This window comes from Malus domestica, chromosome 02, assembly GCF_042453785.1.
Source record: "Malus domestica chromosome 02, GDT2T_hap1".
NCBI lineage: Eukaryota > Viridiplantae > Streptophyta > Magnoliopsida > Rosales > Rosaceae > Malus > Malus domestica.
Window position 1 is genome coordinate 13486593 of NC_091662.1, and position 6000 is coordinate 13492592.

At 34.4% G+C, this 6000-nt stretch overlaps 1 long non-coding RNA gene across 1 annotated transcript; it reads left to right on the top strand.

Moving 5' to 3' along the window:
* The first annotated feature begins 4829 nt into the window (after positions 1 to 4829).
* On the top strand, positions 4830 to 5794 carry LOC108174664 (uncharacterized). Its single transcript, XR_003771708.2, has 2 exons — positions 4830 to 5129; positions 5245 to 5794. It is a non-coding gene; the product is annotated as an uncharacterized lncRNA (long non-coding RNA).
* Positions 5795 to 6000: the final 206 nt, after the last annotated feature.

Genomic DNA, 6000 nt, shown 5'->3' on the forward strand with positions numbered 1-6000 from the left:
AACATGTCTGTCATAAGTGCATTTTTTACTATTTTTAATGAAATTTCTTTCACTAAAAAGTCATTCTACACTTTTTAAGAGTATTTTCCATTGCATGTGGTCCAATATTATGGTAAATTATTGTTGTGTTTCTACCCATAATTTAAAAGTCTCCTAAATTAATGTAACAGTTTCCAATCTTCCCATTCTCATTAATAATAAATATAATAAAAGTGTATTTTCCGTTATATTTCTATATACTTGTAGTGCGAACCAAAATTTTTTGAAGTCTCAATAATAGCTCTCTTAGTTAAGAGTTTAGGGTTATATGAAGAGTAATGTTATTCTTACCATAATTTTATACCACATTTTTTTACCATCTTAGGTGACAGATGAGTTAGACAAGCTACATCATTTAATTTCAATTTTTTATTAATTAAAACACTTAAATTATCTTAGGTGGAAGAATGAGACTCCTCGTATACCACAATTATCATTTAATTAACAATATTTTTATTAATTATTGATTAACATTTTAAAATTAAATGCTAATTAATTTAAATGATGTGGCTATCCACATCAAATGCCACGTAATGTCACATCCCGACCTAGGCTCGACTCAGTCGTAGCATGATATTGTCCTCTTTGGGCCCCGACCGCACCCTCACGGTTTTGTGTCTAGGAACTCACACAAGCAGAACTTCCCAGTGGGTCACCCATCCTGGGAATGCTCTGACCCATTCTCGCTTAACTTCGGAGTTCTAACAAAACCCGAAGCTAGTGAGCTCCCAAAATGCATCGTGCTATATGAAGGTGGGCATATACATATAAGGCACATCACCCCCCTCTCCGTTGGTCTATGTGGGATGTTACACCTAAGGTGTTATACAATTGTGGTACCAAAATATGGTAAGAATAGCATTATTGTTATATGAATTATAATATAACCCAAAACACGCATGTCTTAGATAACCTAATTATCCACAATTTGAGGCTCAAGTTTCAAAGTTTGCTCGATTTTTATATATCAATAATCCATAATTTCATACAGAGTAATACTAGGGAAACTAAATTTTGTAAACTAAATAACATGAAAGTTGATAATTGGAATATTACTTAAAAGTTTATAAATGTGCTCATTTCCTATTGATGACATATTATTTAATTTGTAAATTTAATCTATAAATTTATTCTCCCTAATATTACTCTTTCTTATCGGCAATGTTACCTCAGTTGGCAGCAAGTTGCATGCTATGAATATGTGAAACTATGACGGCTCCAAATATGTCTTGAAAATGTGGGAGTTGTTGGAGCGTACCTAATCATATAGGTCCAGGGAACACATATATACTTATTTAGTGCAGGCTGATTTAAGTTAATCCCGTGGTAGAACGCTGATTTAGATGTTGTATTATTTGTGTGATGGGAAATCAGCAGTAGTCCCATCAGAAAAAAGTATCACATGGGCTCCATCCATCAGCTGTTTTGGTAGAGAATAATTCAGGCCTTACAATACAGCTGATACCATACCACCACTTAGATAGGTTTATTTGCAAATAAATCAGGCACTAAGTCTAATCCTTTACAAAGTATGAATTTAGCGTCCTAATAACTCAGAGTCGTGTTTGAACTAACTATATTTTAGACCCTTCAGATTTAGGGTAATTTTTAAAATGAGTTGTGAGGTTTTAATTTTTTTTTACATTGCACTCAAGTTTTGAAAATTGTATTAGTTTACCTTTTGTCTTTTTGGACGTCTAATCATCTATAAAAATAATACACTTTTTTTGTCAATGAAGTGTAAATGTGACTTACATGTTAGATTATATAAGAGTCTCAAACTTACTATGTCATCAATTTATTAATTACCATACGATTAATCAAAATAAACGCACAATACAATTTCGATACCTCAGAATGCAATATAAGAAAATTAAAATCTATGACATTTAGAAAATTATCCCAATTTATAGGGTGCAAATGAAATTAACCATGGTAGTGACTGTATCTAATTATGGTTTTCTAGAAGAAAAAAAAATTATGTTTTGACTAAAAAAAAATATATTTATGTAGTTGCGTGCCACTGATCACAAACTCTTATAAAGAACAAAATAAGAAAATCTCAATCTTGATAATAGAAATATTTAAAAGGATTAACAAGACCTTGGTCATGAACCGCGTGTTATATAATAGTACACAAGAATCCCATTATCTTACAACGATATGTTAGACTTGTCAGTGATACATTATTTCGCTTGCCTAAGTTCTAAAAACTTTATACCGTTTTGGAAGTACTATAATTTGAAAATTACAATTGCAAAAATTTAATCAATGTATCTTGTATCTTGGGCCAATAATCTAACAATTAAAATTTTAGGATATCCGAAACACAATAGAAAATTCCGCCTAAAAGGTCATTTATCTCATTTATCTCACTGTTGTAAGTTCTTGATCTGCTATATATCCAATAACCACCAATCCACATGCATGCATAGATTTGTCAAGGGACATGATCTATGCTTCCTCTGCACCATGGATTTTGTCCATCCTAGCAATTGTCAGGTTTGAAACCCTAAGTCCCTAGCTACACTCTGTTCCCTCTAGGTTTTGCTGAGCATGACCTAGCTATTTGTCTATTTCATTTCATTTCCGTTGTAAATAATTCAACCTAGGGGGGACCCGTGTAAGAGGAATGTTATAGGATTAAGGGCCATCCATTTTTATCCTTTGAAGGAATTTGGTGTCGACCTTTTCTCAGCAGTGCTAGATCGCTAGTAGTAGTAACCCAGCTAGCAGGTTAGCTGCAACTCTGTGATATGATATGATATGCATATCCTTACAAAAACGCAAAGATAATGTTTGCATTCAACAGTTTGGAAAGGGATATAACTGAGGATCCCAAGAGAGTAGTGAGAAAACAAACCCTAATGACAAAATATGTCCTTTATGTGACGTTGAAGATTTTGAATAAATCCAGATTAGGGACTAATGTTTTCGTGATTGTAGGTAAGATTGATTAGGACAATCAAGGGCCCTAGGGCATTTACATCAGAAAGTGGCTGAATTATAAGGTTTAATTCAGTACAACCCACTTTCAATGCATCCGGCCCCTTCTATATGACCAAAGAATATTTTATGTACGAGCTAGCAACATTCATATATTTATTTCAAGTTGCTATTTGTGAAAATAATGGATACAGTTATATGATAGCATCGGTCCCCTTATAACACTACTAGAAATTATAATTTGCTTGATGAACCGACTTTCGTGAAGCAAATAACTTTACCTGACGGAATACAAATGTTCATCGGACAAAGCGGTTAACGTCTTGATTTCTTTAGAGGCTTTTATCCGACGAAAGTAGTTTGATAGGCAAAGTGTCATTCGTCGGGTAAAGTTTTCACGCCAAGGGAAAAACTTGGCGAGTAATATGGCAACCTTTGCGCGACAAAACATTCAAGTTTCGTTGCGCAAATTTATACAATTCGTAGGGCAACATATACTATTTCCTCAGGCAAAGGTGAGGGACATTTTGGCATATTCAATTCCTTCGATGATTTTTGTAGTCTACAAAATTGATTTGAGCGACCCAACCAACAAATTAATTTGTATATACTCTAAATCACCAAAAACAAGCTTTCAAGGATTAGGTAGTGTGACGAAATCCCTCAATGGTTAGACATGAAAAATCACGATTTAATTATTATTTTAGCTATGATTTTGATGATTTTTACAACTACAGTCTCAACCCCAGAGGAATACAATGAATGAACCTGATCATCAATTTAAAATATTTACACTAGTGGTTAACTACCACAAAATCTTATTTTCTACTTAATGGAAGTATAGAATAAACTAAGTGTTTGTTGAATCTATTAGTTTGACGAGATACGCAATCTACGAAACTGATTTCAATGATCCAACAATCAAACTTGTTTGGAATGCTCTGAGATCGCATACGCCAACTTACCATAAAAAAAACTTTCAGGACTTAGGTAATGTGACAAAATCTTACAACGTTTAGAAACGAAAAATTCTGATTTAACGGTTATCTTAGCTTCGATATGATGATTTTTTACAATTACACTTCTGACCCTAGAAGAATACAATGAACGGACCTGATCATCACTTTAAAATATTTATACCAGTGACTACCACAAAAATCTTATATTCTACTTAATGGAAATATAAAATTAACTCTAAGTATTTGTTGAAAATATTGTTTTGACGAGATACATAGTCTACGAAACTAATTTCAACAATCCAACAGTCAAATTTGTTTGCATATACTTTGAGATCGCATACGTCAAAAATACCAAAAACGAACCTTCGGGAATTAGGTAATGAGACGAAATCCCTTGATGCGTACAAACGGATCATTAGAAGTTATCAGTTATTTTAGTTCCGATTTTGATAAAAAATTTAAGAACGCTAATTGTGAGTAAAACCAAAGATTAAAAACCTGATAATCAAATTCAATTATCTTTTAACCGTTTGAAAATAAATAAATAAATAAATAATATTTTATTTTATGTTTGTTCGACGAAGTAGGTTCAGATCGTTTGGCAAACGTACATAAATTTGTCAGGCCACAGTGTTACTTTTGTCAGGCAAACGTATACAATCAACTTCCCCCCATATTAAAGGATTTACCGAAGAAATACTCTAAAATTTTCTTCAGGCAAACGTAATTTCCCACCGAGGAGTGGAAGTACAAGCAGTACCTGTACTAGAGCATTTTCTGTTGAAGCTCCTAACCATCCACCCCCGGAGTTTGCAGAGAGGAATGACCAGTGAGAGTGGATGTGTGGTCATTTTTAAAGCCCTAATTTCTTAAAAAAATATCCACCCCCGGAGTTTGCAGAGAGGAATGACCAGTGAGAGTGGATGTGTGGTCATTTTTAAAGCCCTAATTTCTTAAAAAAAAAAAATTAAAAATTAAAATTTAATATTTTTTTTTTTATTTTACAGCGTAAATCGGCTGCAAATAAGGTTAACCGAGAAGCGAAGCCGTACATTTATCACTCTTGTTCTCATCCCCTCACTTTTCGAGTCCAAGAACGACGTGATAAGGGTTCGTTTTTCTCGGAAGTCGAGGCTTGGGGATACGAATGATCATAATGGCAACCAGGTGGTTAATGACATTTATGTAAGTATTCTACTTAAAATTTTAATTTCAAAATTCGTTACACTTCAAAGTTTTAAACTTATGATCGGGAATCTTAATTGGTTTTATTTATTTATTTATTTTTATGTCTAAAAAGAAGGACAAGTGCCTCGCCAACCTCTACCAGCAGCAACCGGACATGCCAATGGAGGAGCTGACACCCAATCTAGAGGTGTCTCTATAGTTATTGATAGATGGGGTTGTGTGATGGAAAGGAAAAGAACTCCACGACCTAGAAGTAGGTCGGGTTCGGGACCTCGGGAGATCTTCTTCATCTAAGTCTCAGACTTCAAGCGGGATGTCTTCCATACTGCAGCAATTGGAGATTGAGCTAACGGACCTACGACAATGAGAAGAAGAAGCTTGGGAAGGAGCGCGCCAGCGAGAAGAAGCTCAAAAGCAGCTGCATGCCAGCGAGAGGAGGCCCCTTCCACGACACATTGCTGAGATGACCCAAGTAATGGCAGCCTCTGGCATTCACCTTCTGGATCCTTCTAGCGATTTTCAGCTGCCATTCCACCAATCACCCCAGTAGTCGCACTTAGTTTATGATTTTTATATACATTTGCACGAATAATTATTTTTAGATTAATATAATTTAAACTAAGAATTTCTTTTTAAAAATAAATTTTAAAGGTTTTCACGACGATTACTTGCGTCTGACATAATATTTAAAAAAAAATTTTGTTAATGGAAACCCGACGAAATGATGGGATTGGGCAAGATTTATTCATCGGGCAAACTTGGCCAACTCACTTTACTCAACGAAATATTCTCGTCAAGAAACTATGGCTTGCCAAACAACTATGTACAATTTGTCGGGTAAAATCTGTATCGACGATGTTCGCAACGA